Source organism: Balaenoptera ricei, chromosome 15 (genome assembly GCF_028023285.1).
Source record: "Balaenoptera ricei isolate mBalRic1 chromosome 15, mBalRic1.hap2, whole genome shotgun sequence".
Taxonomy (NCBI): Eukaryota; Metazoa; Chordata; class Mammalia; order Artiodactyla; family Balaenopteridae; genus Balaenoptera; species Balaenoptera ricei.
The window spans coordinates 7,811,898-7,827,101 of record NC_082653.1 but is presented as its reverse complement, the minus strand read 5'-3'; the positions used below and the strand labels follow the sequence as shown (position 1 = coordinate 7,827,101).

The 15,204-nt window shown below is 41.4% G+C and overlaps 1 protein-coding gene across 1 annotated transcript in view; it reads left to right on the top strand.

The window, feature by feature from the left end:
• DOK5 (docking protein 5) overlaps positions 1-15,204 on the top strand; it is a 153,551-nt gene that overhangs the window by 102,899 nt on the left and 35,448 nt on the right. The gene's annotated exons all lie outside the window — the stretch shown is intronic.

Genomic DNA, 15,204 nt, shown 5'->3' with positions numbered 1-15,204 from the left:
GGTATTTCTTCCACTGTAAATCATTGGGGGTTGGTACAAAGCTGTTGCATGTGAGTTAGCCTCTTCCCCCACCTCTGAGATTCCTAGAGCCATAGTTGTCTTACCAGGGTGTTGTATTTGGGTAAAGGAAGACTCAGCTCAAAGAGCTAGCCAGCTCTTCAGCAATCTTCAGAGGTGAGTCTGAGATAACTATCACAGTTTGGAGGTTTGTGGGTCTTTTATAAAAAAAAAAAAAAAGCTAATCAATCTCTAGTAGCATTGAGGTTATACTTACATGTTAAATTGAATGGGTTCTATTTTAAAAAAAAAAAGAACTAGGTTATAACAACTAGTTTATTAACTGTCAGAGTTGGTGGAACTATTTTTTTTTTTTCATTTTAAGTCTTAACACATTTTTTTAATGTATAAAAATAATACACATTGTAGTAGTAGGATCATATACTCCTTGTCTGAGAATCCCAAGTACTGTGGTTCTGTTTAGTGGAAAACTCTGAAAGTTAAAATATAGATATGAGAAAAGGCTTTTTTATAGTGGGCATAATTGTGTGGAAAATGACCCATGTGAATAAAAATATTTCATAGTTCCAGAGGTTTTGGTTACATCTGGTACTTGGATCAAATTAAAAAATGGAAGGTGAGATTTGCATGAGCCTGTTAAAAAGCATACTAATGCGAGGCCAGCTGGTGGAGGAGTGAGGCAGAATGGAGCTTGTTTATAGATTTTCTGATAACAATTATAAGAAATGTGCTTTATAGATTAAGATTTATTGAAGTATAAATATGTAGTAATGATATAATGTATTTTAAGTTATACAAGAATATGTAGGGACTTTTGTTTGGGTCTTCTCTTTGTGGCTGAGAGGAAACAAGTCAATGTCCAATAAAGCTATAAACTCCTCCACTCAAAAAAAAAAAGAAAATTAAGAATTTGTTTGGGAAGGTGGGTATATTTCCCTGCTTCGGTCTCAGAAATTATTATTATTATTATTGGCTGTGCCACGTGGCTTGTGGGATCTTAGTTCCCTGACCAGGGATTGAACCCATGCCCTCGGCTGTGAAAGTGCAGAGTCCTAACCAATGAACTGCCAGGGAATTCCCTCAGAAATTATTTATGTATTAACTGTAACCAGTTAAATCTGGTTATGAAAGATGTTTTATCATAGAAAATAGACTTTTCTATTGACTGTACACCTCGTATTTCATATTGATGTGCAGAAGAATTCTGCATTGATCAAGATGTTTGGGGCCTATTTGGGGCAGCATTTATTCCAACATTCATATTTTTCAGTTTTTCTTTGATTCACTCTATTTATAGGAAATAGTAATAGGAAATGGGTATGTATGGCTTTTTATTGTCACTTCCAAAGGCTAAAAATTCAGTAAAACTTTGTAGTATCTCATGACTATTTGAAACTTTTTAAAAATTAGCTCAGTCTTCCAGGTTTTAATACTGCTCATAGCTTGCAAAAGTTTAACTTCTTCATATTGACATTTAGTAGAACTGCTAAGGATCTAGGAGATTATTTTAAAGACTTTGATATTTCCCCCAAGTGTGATAGCAAACCATATAGATTTTTAAGTAGGTGTGTGTGTGTGTGTATATTGTATAATCGTGTTCATATTTTGTAAATAATAGGATAGAGGTAGCAGATGTGGATGTGGGGAGATATTGAAGGACCTCAAGTGAAAGAAATGGTGGAAGAAAAGTGAGGGTATATTGGAGACATGAAGTTCAGAAATATTCCAATGGTCTTTGACCAAAAGTCGTAAAGTGCTGACTCGGGAAATGAAGGAGCTTTTTGGTTCATGACTTTGGTCTCTTTATGGTCTGACTTTTGGGTATTTTGTCCAAGAACTCCAGTGGTTGGGTGATTGTAGTACCTACAACCCATACCACACAGTGTTGTGCCTCAGATATGGTAGGGACTTAGAATATTTATTGATTTTGAGCAGCATTCTTGTTCAGTGGTCATGCTTTATGGGACTGGTGCAAACCTGAGATTGAACGAATAATCAGAAGGACGAGTATCGGGAATGTATTCTTAGGGCCTCACTCATTTCTCAAACAGTGTGGTTCGTAGCGTAAGGAGCACTGGTTTGGGAGTCAGAGAGACCCTAGGTCCTGATCTCTATTCTTTATTAGCTGTTGGCCACGGACAAAGTGTTTAACTTCCCTTGTAAGTTTATCTAAGTAATAACTTCCTTCTGGGGTGGTCTTAGGCAAAAGCAGCAATGCATATAGATAACCCAGAAGGTGCTGGGCTTCTCTTAATAGTCTCTTTGAGGTTTTATCATAATAACTTTTGGAACAGGACTGGGTTTGCAGGATCCAGGCAGTGTTAAATGCAAGGTAATCATACTATTTTATATTTTGCCTGAAACTCAAATAAAGATGAATTTTTATTGTTACCATGAAGATGCTCAGGATAATAAGATCATTCATGTTCCCCCAAGTGTGAAGGTTTCACATCTGCCTTACTTTATTAGTGAAGATAATTCTTTCCCTTGGCTATTTTTGGATGTGTTCAAAATAAGGCAGTGTCATATTAACTAAGATAATTTTCTCCCTGTCTCACGTTGATAGATGAACAGGAGTTAAGTCTCCCTAGGCAGATAGTTTTCACATATCCAGCATGCGTCTGCAAAAACGTCACAACATTTCCCCTCTAGAATGCAGAGAATCTTCCCAAGACCTTGGGCAAAGTTCTGCTCTGTCTAGGCAAAGCCTCTGTTAGACTTGGAGCTAAGTGTTATTCCTGCTGAATGGCCCATCTCGCCACACCAAGATTGACAATGGGGCAAGCGTAATAAACTGGGCTGGGAGGTGGAGGAAATGAAATGAAATTATAGTCAATCACATACTGGCTGTGGGACCTTGAGTGAATGACCTAACTCTCTGAGCTTCCATTGGCCACCTGTAAAATGAGTATAATTTATGTCTCTCACAAGATGGCCATGAAGAATAAATAAAGGTACATATACAAACACCTGGCATAATGCCTGGCAGGTAGTAGGCAGTTGTGTCAACACAAACTGACACAAGCAGGGAAGAAATTTGTCGGCCTTCAGAACCCAAAGTCCAGGGAGCAGGGATGGCTTCAGGGTTGGGTTGATTCAGAGTCCAAATGGGGACCCTAGGTTTTATCTCATAGTCTTGTTCCTTCTAGGTGGCTTCACTCTGCTCCACACGGGGCTTCCAGGAGCTTTGAGATCTTCTCACACCGTCAGCCAATAGAAGAGAGATAGATTCTTACCATACGTTGACCATTCCATTCACTATGTGTCAGGAACTGCACTGAGGACCTTATGGAAAGCACACAGGGTACAGATAGAATGGGCGTGGTTCTCCCAAAGCAGGAAGAGGTTACTGACACCATCAGAAGGGATGTGAGGTTTAAAAAAAAACTAACAAAATGTATCCAATACAGTATTTAATAATTGCTCAAAGCAAATAGGGTGAAGCAGCTATTTGACTATAATGAATAATATCACTCATAACGGTGCTGAGATGCTGAACAGTGGTTCTCAACCAGGGGTGATTTTGCACCTAAGGGACGTTCGGCAATGTCTGGAGACATTTTTAGTTGTCACAACGTGTGCTGCACAAACAAGCCCCACAACAAAGAATTATCAAGTCCAGTTATCCAGGTGAAAAACTCTGCTCTAGCAAGCATATCAACCATTGAAAATAATTACTGATATTTATTGAGCCCTTACTATACGAAAGTTGCTGTACTAAGCATTTTACATGCACTGTCTCATTTAAGCCATTTGCTGGTCATATAAACCAGGGGATATTACTATGCTCATCCTAAGGGGAAACTTGGGCGTCTGTGTGACTGATCCAAAGGCACGAGACCAGTAAGTAAATGGTGGATTCAGGAGCACCCTCAGCTCTTCTTACTTCCAAACCCTACAGATTTCTAAGAAGGCCAAGTATCACCACTCTACTAGGTTAGCCTAGTTCTGAATGAACTCTACAGAGCTAAGGAAGAGAAGGCATACTGCATAACCAGCACTCATGTATAAATTGTCTTAGTTTACTTTAATTCTGGAACCTCCTATTTGTCCTTTTAGTTCGGAGTGCAGGCACCTACAGTCAGAATTGTTCATCTCTCGTGGGCGGCAGTATCATGATCAAAGGTCATTAGAGTCTTCTAGATGCTGTTTCCCCCTCTCTTCCCCAGTATAGGCAATTCTGACCGTACCTCTGTTTTTTCCTTGAAGAATTCCACAGTTGAAATATAATCTTTTTAATAAAGTACAGTTGCACAATTAATTGCCACTTATTGCCCCTGGAGATAAAGAACAATTAGCTTATCTGGGGGGAGGGATGGGGGAAGAGACACATTGCTTATTTTATTTGAGTTTTTTCTAGTTTTTTTGTTTGTTTCTTTCCACTTGGAATGCCCTGAAGCTTCAGTGAAGCTCATCAGATTGGCAGGGTCTCTGATTTTTTAATGGGAAGGTCCAGTTGACATGAAGTTTTAACTGCGGCAACATCCCCCATGGAACTCTTCTTGAAACGTTACTGTTTAAAGCTCGGTGGCAGGTGTCCAGTAAGTTTCCCTGTGAATTTCACAGCTGGCTGCCCAGTTCGCGTGCTTCAGTGTCAGGCTCTGCCCTACCTCCTGACTGATTTAAATGACTACCCTCGGTTTAGCACCTGCAGGGCTGAGGGCAGCTCAGGTGACATTTGGCAGAAAGTGGTGAATAATTACCACACGTGGGTGCCTCTCTTTACCAGCCAGAGAATGTCCCTCTCGTGCTTTTGACATCGTTTTAAGAGAAACTTTTAGGTGTGCCAAGAATATGTGAAAATTGACATTGCATATACAAATTCTTTTCCTTAAATGGAGTGCACAAATTGGTGAAAAAGGCTTTTTTTGGATGTAAAGACATCTGAACAGTCTTGGAAAAGAAATCATCTGTGTCTTGTGTATATTACTCTAAAAACAATTCTAACTGGTGAAATAACTTTTCATTGGAGAAGAAAACTGTAGATGAGTGTACAGGTAAAAGGACCATTATTCTCATATAAACCTTTGGATATTCTCTATTTGTCTTCTTGATTCTAAGCTACTTAGTAATCCCTCACTTCTAAATATTTTGTGGAGCATATATTCATTCTTACTAAAGGATTGAAAGCAAATTAACAAATAAAATGTACTTGGCGCTTCCTACTATGTTGAATAGAGAAATTTAAATACAGATGCGTTAGATCCCACACAGCCTTGCTCAGAGGAAGTGAAATTCTCTTCTTTTGAAAGAAAACAGAAACTACAGTTGTGCCATTTATATGGCCATTCATTCTTCATTAGCATCGATCTAAAAAATAATTTTAGATTTTTTATTTATAAATTTTCATTTATAATTGTATTATAAATATTGCTTGAGTGGAGGTGTGTGTGAAATTAGAAGGGAGAGTCCCCTTTCCACTCTACAGAGTAACCTCTTTAATCATCATCTTTAAAGATCTTTCATTATTGCCCATCTGCTCTCTGCCAGACACTGTGCTAGGTGTGTGGGTGTGAACACAGACAAGACAAGGCCATCGTAAGAAGCTTAGCTAGGTCCCCTCTTACCTTTGAGCTTCTGTGGTTGGTTCTAGCATATGAAATCCTTAAAGGAAAGGATGACTTTCTTGTGACCTTCGGAAAAAGAAATTAGACACTCACCAATGCCTCCTGTCTTGTGGCCATCTTTAAAAAAAAATTTAAGGTGTATTTTTTATTTTAATTTATTTATTTTTCCAGCTTTATTGAGGTATAAATGATACAGAACATCATTTAAGTTTAAGGTGTATAAGGTGATGGTTTGATACATGTATGTATTGCAAAATGATCACCACAGTAAGGTTAGTTAACACCTTAACCTCACGTAATTACCTTTTTTTGTGGTGAGAAACATTTAAGATCTACTCTCTTCATAACTTTCAGGTGTACAATACAGTATTTTTAATTATAGTCACCATTCTGTACATTAGATGCCCAGAACTTAACTCATCTTCCAGCTTGAAGTCCGTACCCTTAGACCAACATCTCCCCTTTTCCTCCTCCCGCAACCCCTGGAAACCACCTTTCTACTCCCTGTTTCCATGAGTTTGGCTTTTTTCAGATTCCACATGTCAGTGAGATCATACAGTGTTTGTCTTTCTTTGTCTGACTTACTTCACTTAGCATAATGCCCTCAGGTTCCATCCATGTTGTCACGAATGGCAGGATTGTCTTCTTTTTTTTTTTTACGACTTAATAGTATTCCAGTGTCCGTGTATATACACACACACTACATTTTCTTTATCCATTCATCTATCAATGGACTCTAAGGTTATTTCTATGTCTCAGCTATTGTAAATAATGCTGCAGTGAACATGGGGTTGCAGATATCTCTTTTGAGATCGTGATTTCATTTCCTTTGGATATATACCCAGAAGTGGAATTGCTGGATCTTTTGGCAGTTCTGTTTTTAATTTTTTGAAGAACCTCCATACCATTTTTCATAGTGGCTGCACCAATTTACATTCCCACCAACAGTGCACAAGGATTTCCTTTTCTCTATGTCCTCACCATCCCTTGTTATCTCTTGTCTTGTTCACAGTAGCCATTCTAACAGGTACGAGGCGATATTTCATTGTGGTTTTGATTTCCCTGATGGTTAGTGATGTAGGGCATTTTTCGTATACCTGTTGGCTATTTGCGTGGTGCGACCAACTTTTCGTAGGTGACGTCACATTCCCTGAGTGTACCCTGGGAGCCTGGTGTGGTTCCAAGCACTATGTATGTAGCAATAAATAAAACACACATGTGTTCTGTTATTATGAAACTTACTCTCTAGTGGAGAGGGGATACAGACTATAACAAACATTAAGAAAAAGTACAACACATGTTAGAATGTGTAAGTCTCACAGTGAGAAATAAAGGTGTTCGATAGAAAGTGTCAAAGGAGGGGTGCAGTTTTAAATAGAGTGAGCAGGACCAGGTTTACTAAGTCAGTGATGTATGAATAAAGACCTGAAAGAGGCGAGAGAGTGAGCCACCTAGGAATCTGGAGGAAGAGCATTACAGCCAGAAGTAGGAGGATGGGAGAAGGTGCCTAGGGGGAAGTGTATGTATCTGGAAAGCAGAGCATAAAGTAGAGCCAGGAGGCCGGTGAGACTGGAGCAGAAAAAGTGAGGGGGAAGCAATGCATGATAGAGGTGGAGATGCGATGGGGTCAGGCCACGTGGGGCTTGATGGACATTGTAAAGAATTTGGCTTTTAGTCTTAGTCAGACGGGAGCCACTGGGGGCTGCGTAGTTGGAGGACTATACGGTGTGAAGGAACAGTCCCCAAGACCTTTCTCACTTCTGACATCAGTTGCAAGTTCAGGGGTTCCCATATCACCTAAGGTTTGGTCATTTGCTAGAATGACTCACAGAATTCACTGAAAGCTACGAAATTCATAGTTACAGTTTATTACAGAGAAGGATACAGATTAACATCAGCCAAGAGAAGAAGTGCCTGGGGTGGGGGCTGGAGAAGTAGGTGACATGGAGCTTCTGTTACCCTTTCCCCGTAGGGCCAGGGCATCATTACTTTCCTGGTGTCAATGTGTGACAATACAGAGTGTTGCCAACCAGGGAAGCTCCCCGATCCACAGCGTTCAGAGTTTTTACTGGGGCTCCATCACATGCATGACTGATTGATTCATTGATTGCCCGCATGGATGACCTCAGTCTCCAGGTCCACAGATACCATGTGACCCAAAGCTCATCCTAAATCATATTGTTACTCTTTGCCTAGAACCCCAGGCAAACAAAAATGACCTCCCAGGAGCCCATGGCAAAGGCCAGACCTCTTTTTGGACAGGATTAAATTCTTGACTATACAGGGAGTGTTAAGCAAAGAAGTGACATGGTCTGACTTCTTTTTAGACTCTCTCTGGCTAAAACCAGTTAGAAGGGCATCGTTGTGTTCAGGGTAAGGGACAAGGGTGTCTGCAACGATGGTGGTAGTGGTGAGTGAACGTGGGCTTAAGTGTTTTGAAGCTAAAGCCGAAAGAACTTACTCACTGATTGGATGTGGGTTAGGAGAGAAAGAGAGGGGTTCCCGACCCCCCAGGAGTGGCTGCTACTGCAGAGCTTCCTAAATCGGGGGGCCGGGGAGCTGGGCTGACGATGATCAGACTTCGGCTTTGGACACGTTAACGTCAAGGCTCGTTCAGCAATTTCCCTAAATTGGCTTTTCATCCTGTCAGGGATTCGTAAAGCTACACATTATATTTGGGTTTAAAAACTGAGACTGGCACTTCATTTGCAACCTGCTCCTTATAAACAGCTACAGCAGGAAGGATGAGGGAAAATGCATCCTGGACAGAAGGACTTAGATCTAGCCACGGCTTAAGATGAGAAAGCACAAAAGGAAGAAAAAAAAGTCATCTTTCTTTGACTTTGTTTACATGTTAGGTGATTAAGAACAGATGCGAGTAATAAGTCACCGCTCGCTTTTATTCTAGCCATGTTGTATGGCTTCGGATAGTTAATTCTTTTCCCCACAAACCTTCAAGTCCACAGACAGAAGGGTTCGAACGTGTATCTAAAAAGTGATAATGATGGTCTGTGTACACATTTAAGGGAATTGGTCTTAGGAAGCCTGGTGACATTGAAGATGAAACCACAGGAGAAAGGACAGCATGTAGCAAAGCACACTCGGAATTGGGACCTTTGTCTTCATCCTGATCGCTTGGCTCGGAAGCTTTACTAAGGTGTTGCTGACACTCCATGACCGACCCCGTATTCTTCCCGGAGCTGGAGAAACAAAACACCCGCTATTTCGCATCATAGTTCTTATCCAATGAAAGCTGATTCTTTTCTTAAAGGGAGACTTGGTCTGCCTGAATTCATAATTCCGTTCTCGAGGAAGAGGTTCCTATTGCTCTGTTTTCACACGCTCGTGAGCCTCAGACCTGATCGTCCCCCCAGCCACACACCTTCCTTTCCCATGCATCTTATTCTTGCTTCCCCACTGTTGTCCCGGGATGCGATCACCCACATTTCCTTCCGGGCAAAGATGTGGCCCTTGTGAAGTTTTCCCCGAGAACCCCATCCTCATTGGCTTTGACATTTTAAAGGGTTCAAATAACAAAAACAAATCCTAATTAAATGTTTACTCGATATCAGATCCTTTGCTAAATATAAAACACGATTTCCCACCACCTTCTGAAGTTTGGGTGAGTTTATGACTCACATTTGAAATATGAGGCTGCTGAAACTTCAGGAGGTCAAGGAACATGCGCAAGGTCATGATTCCAGCATCCGAGGGAGCTGGGATGGAAATGTCTCGTCTCCCACACCACCCAGAGCAGGACTCTGCAAACTGCACCTGTAGTTCCTCAAAATGTGAGATGATTTTAGGTGATAGAGACATAGTGTTAAACGAATGTGACTCTTAACAGTGATGAAGTCATTTTCTTTTCAATTACCTTTTTGATCTTTTTGATTAAATTATACAGAAACATTTCAGTGGGCGTGCTGGCATGTCTTAAACACTCGAATCGTCTAACACTTTTTAATTGACCCGTGTTACTGAGAAGTAAACAAACTTCCAGCTTGGATCTTTGACAAGAGGACCTAGACAAGAGTTTAATGACTTACTAACTCTATTTTCATTGTATTTATGTACACGTCTGCTTTCAATTTATGGCAGAGCATACTGGCTTATGATATGGATTTGATGATTCCATTTACAACACATTTGTTTAAGAGGGGGGAAAAAAGCGAGTTGATTAAAAATATTAAATAGGTGACACAAAGGTTTGACAAACAAATGAAAGTTGTGTGTGAATGACCGATGTTCACAGAGCTGTCCCCTGCTCAGAAGCCTGGGTGGCACATCCGGTGGGGTCTCGTGTTGATTCCATATCTCGCTCTACTGGTTGCAGCAAAGCCCAGGCAAACAGTCTCACGTGACAGCCTAGATTGGCCTGATCTTCAGCCAGTACACACACACACACACACACACACACACACACACACACACGGCACTAGCAAAGTCAACCACCATCTCTTCTCAAGTTGAGATCAACCAGGCAGCAAGGCCAACAATTGGAACGCACAGGACAAAACAGACCCACTAGTGCAGGGTGCGCTCTTTACCCCGACCTGAGCACGGTCTGCAGTGAGGCAGGCTCCCCTGAACCCAGAAGCTGCCTGCGTGTGCAAGAAGCTGCCTGTGTGTGCAAGAAACTGCCTGCGTGTGCAAGAAGCTGCCTGTGTGTGCAAGAAGCTGCCTGTGTGTGCAGCCTCTTTTCCATTTAAGCATAAGTCAGGTGCTCCCTCATCCCCTTCATTTGGATCTATTTCAGTGATTCTTAGCTGGGGGCATTTTGCCACCCAAGGAACAGTTATCAATGTCACAACTAGGGGACGCCACTGGCGTCCAGTGGGTAGAAACCAGAGATGCTGCTAAGCATCCTACAATGTGCAGGGCGGTCCCCACAACAAAGGATGATCTGGCCATCCAGGTATCGCTGATGTTAGTTGTGCCAATGGAGGGAGAACCCCTGTTCAGATTACACGCTCCTAACAGACTTCTCTCCTCTCCGGATTTTTCTTCGAGATGGAGCTACTAGATCCCATGTGGTTAAGCCTCTTGTTGACTTCATTTGAGTTTGTGTGTGTGTGTTTTCTTTGGCATCGCTGCGGCCACAGGTGGGGAGGGGTGCTCCTCCTTTGCTCACCTGACTTTCACGGACAGAAGAATATCAGCATTCTGCAGGGTTTTGCTCCTAGTTTTGTATCCCTCTCTGCAAGGTGCTTCTGATCTGTTTCTCCCAGTTTTTTGGCTGACTGATTTCCTTTTTTGCTGTCTAGCGCAAACCCGCCTCTCTTCCCAAGTATACCTTTCCTTTCTTGATTGTTCCTCTGACCTGTAACGGCTCACTCTACCATTATATTATCTTTGAACCCGTTCGCATATGTGGATCTTGTCTAACCAGACAAATTGTAAACTCCTCAAAGACAAAGCCCGTGCCTTTACCTTTGTTTACATCCATTGCAGCCGCTATTATGATTTGCCTAACGTTAGTGTGACAAGTACCGCATTCTTTCAGTTATAATATATAATCGTAAAAGTGAAAAATCAGTACTGATCTAATAACCCCTATGACAGGGATGGAGAGAAGAAAAGATTATGTTAAATATACATGTTGAGGCTAAGATACATTCTGCTTTTAGCAATGTTTAAATATCCTAAAGACACACACATACACGTGTACACACGCACATGCACAAAATACATCTTGAAAGTGAGGAACTGTTGAGTCGATTGGCTTTCTAACTTCATAAGTTTGCGTATTAATACTGTCCCCCATGAGGTCATTTATTTTGGTCTTCGTAATTTCAATTCCGTCAGTATTTTTCTAATAAACTATGTTGGTGTGGAATGTCATTGTCAAAGGGAAGGAGCAAAGATTAGAAAGTTGGGCGTTCAGTGCCAGTGCAGGGTGTTGCATCCAGGTGGTGACTTGGAGATAGTGAAGAGCATTGTTTCAGAGCCCTTGTGGGTCACGGCATGCGGGCCGCCCCTCCCCCCGCCGTCTCTCCGACGTATCATCTCGTCTCTTGACTCTGTCCCGCCTCAAGGCATTCTGTGTGCAGTTGTTTCTGTCGCACTGTTCTTCCTGCTTTCTCCTCCAAATCACTTCCCTCCCCACGGTGGCTCAGTGACCCCTCAGTTTAAATAAAACTTGCTCAAGGAAGCCTGGGTCAAGTTCTCAGTCACTCCTTTCCTAGCCCTGTCTGCTGTTTCCTAATCTAGTCTACAGCTATTTATTGGACACTAAATATAGGCCAAGTCCTGTGCTGGGCCCTGGTGGAAAAGCTGTGAATAAATTAGAAAACAATCTCTGTCCACGTGGAGCTTACATTCCAGTGGAATAAGGGAAGTGCACATTATTTGAAGATGTGCTTTGTGCATTCTGAGTATCATATTTAATACTTTTAATAAATCTAGGTGACAGTTACTATCATTATATTTATTTTACAGATGGATATGCAGGCTTAGGGAAGTTAACTAACGTGTACCAGGCACAAAGCTGGTAAGGGGCAATCCCAGACAGGCGGCCTGGAGCCCAAGTCTGTACCTTTACCAAGCCTTTTATTCCATGCTGCCTTGATACATGCTTACTGTGTGCGTGAATGAATGAATTTCCCAATACTTTCTGAGCTCTTGGTTTTCTTATGGATTCTTAACTAATTGCATAATCCATGGTTTGGAGTGACAGGCATATCATTTAGGCAAAGTAGTTACTGAGAAATTCAAAGCTATATGTGCATCTGTATGGCCACAAAGTTCTTATATCTGAATCCTTATCTTCACAAAGGACATAGGAAAGGTCCAACTTAAACTCATTATTTTACTCCCTCTGGGTTTCCATCCACTGGTTCTGTTAGCGTAAGGCCATCAGGAAAGAGGCTTGGGGCATTTGGGACGGCTTTGGATGCTAGAAGTGTCCAAGGTCAAAGTCAGTGGGTAAAGAGAAAGAAAGGAATCGGGACCATTAAAAGTCAAGACTTGAAGGGAATTCCCTGGCAGTTCGGTGGTTAGGACTCAGTGCTTTCACTGCCGTGGGCCCGGGTTCAATCCCTGGTTGGGGAACTAAGATCCTGCAAGCTGCGTGGTACGGCCAAAAAGAAAAACGTTAAGACCGTATATTTGCAAGTCTGTGATAGATGAACCCATTAGAAGATCTTTGTTCTGTGTTGTGTTTTCTCCAGAGATGTGAAGCAGACGTAGCTGTATTAGGTTATGTAAGACAATTACCCCTTTGATGTGCTTTTCTTTTGACTTCCTTTCCTTTCCTTGCCTTTTTTCTTTTTTTCCCTGTTTTCTTCTTACTTGCCTTGGGAAGTTGGCCCATTATATTATTTTGCCAAAGGCCTCTAATAACATTTTAAATGGCTTGTAAAGCTGCTTATGAAACAGCACCAGGGACTTCCCTGCTGGCATGGTGGTTAAGAATCCACCTGCCAATGCAGGGGACAAGGGTTCGAGCCCTGGTCTGGGAGGATCCAACGTGCCGCGGAACAACTAAGCCCGTGTGCCACAACTACTGAGCCCGTATACCACAACTACTGAAGCCCGCGTGCCTAGAGCCCGTGCTCCGCAACAAGAGAGGCCACCGCAATGAGAAGCCCGTGCACCGCAACGAAGAGTAGCCCCCGCTCACCACAACTAGAGAAAGCCCACGCGCAGCAACAAAGACCCAACGCAGCCAAAAATAAATAAATAAATAAATTTATAGAAACAGCACCAAACAAATCTGTTGGGTTGAGGGGCGTGAATGAAATAAAAGAACTCGTGGGTAGAGGTTAGAAGAGACTGAATGGAAGAGCATCTGAGGTCAATTTTTGTACATTACCCACACTTTCTGGGTCGCTGCTGTCCCACTGAAGGGCATATACCTTTGAACAGTATGGATGAAAGTCCCAACAATTAGGAAAACCAAAGGCCTAATTCCTGTTCTGTTTAGAGCTCTTTAGTGCATGTTTGTGCCTTTAATGCTAACTGGTGGCCTCTTGGCCGGATCTGGTCCTTAGAGGCGTTTTGGCCCCTACAGCTTAAAAAAAAAAAAACCAAAGGAAAAAGCTGCCAACATTAAAAATTCAGGTTATTTCATATAAAAATAAAAATTTCTGATTTCTCTTAGACAATCAGAAGTGTGGCTACATTGGGCTCGTATTTCCCCATTTAAATGTGACCGGGGCTGACTGGTGGCTGGTGTCCATTAGCTACGCTGCCTCTGTGTGGCTGTGTGTTGTAGGGGGTCTGAGCATCTTTATCCATTCACGTTCTTTGTCTGAACCCTGATGGAATTTGAGGTTGTGACTCCTGGTTCTTCCTGTAAGTGGTAAGTGTGTATGTGTGAGTGTGTGTATGTGTAAGTGTGTGTATGTGTGTGAGTGTGTGTGTCTTTCAGATCCTTAGGTGGAGGCAGGGAAAGTCTGTGTACTTTCAAGAAGAATACTTGATACTCTGTTTTGATTTAGTTTGTTTTTGATCACAGTAATTATTTAGAGAGTCAAATGTCATTAAAGGATGGTTGTGGCTTCGTTATGTTAACCAAAAGCAGACATTGGATAAAAGAGTGATTTTCAAAGAGTAGGTTTCACCAGTTAGTGAGTCATAATGTCAATTAAGCACTTCACCACTGGTGTTAAAAAATATAATAGAAAATATTAACATATTATAAATTGATGATAGATAAATAGATAGCTAAATAATAACTAGGTGATAGATAAATAGATCAACAGATGTACTAGGTCACAATCTAAGCTATATCTATTACTGTGGGTTGCCATTACAAAAACCTTAAAAGCCACTAGATTGTCAAGTTTTAGAAACACAGCTGCAGCGTTTGCTATGAATCAATCATCCTACAAATGTTGCCCAGTAACAGGTGCCTTCATCCTTTCTGGAACCAAGGTTGGCATCTAAGTAAGTAAAAATGACCTCTGCCCTAGAGGAAACAGAAGACCACTTCGTCCTCTTAAATAATTGATTGAGGTTACCGTCCTCTTAACAAATTATATTTCCGTATTTGATGGGAAAAAAAGAGGTGTGAAAAAATTAAAACGTTGCAGAATTAAGTGCCAAGTAGCAGAGTCAAATTTGTATGGTGGATCAAATAAAGAGGGGATAGCAGTGAGGACTGAAGTATTTTAGGAAGTCTTCAGGAAGGAAATGGGGCTTGAGTAAATATGCTTTGAATTTTAGTTTTTAGTTCTTCCTTGGATTAGGATGACTTAATAATTAAAATCACATGATTAACCTCATAAGCTAGTTCTTTATATTAGCTGGTTGAAAGAGCCTTCTAGTTTTTCTCTTTCTTCTTACATGGTCCACATTAGTGAAATTCAAGCGAGGCAGGTTTTGACCAATTAACATATGCTATGCTATATGTGCTGAAAATTGCCATATGGCCGTGGTATTGAGCCAACTGTGGAAAATAAGGATAAGTCTTCCTTTCTTATTGCACTAACTGCATAGACTGGAATAGATAAAATATTTAACAGGTTTGGGTTGAAAATTTGCTTGGTTTCCATGCTGTGTTAAAAAGTTCTTTAGATGTGAGCCTCTAGATGGGAGCCAAACTCAGGCATTAAGGCCGGTATTCAGTTTTTCAGCAAGAGATTCTGAGGTGCAAGGAGTGGAATTGTGTTTTAGA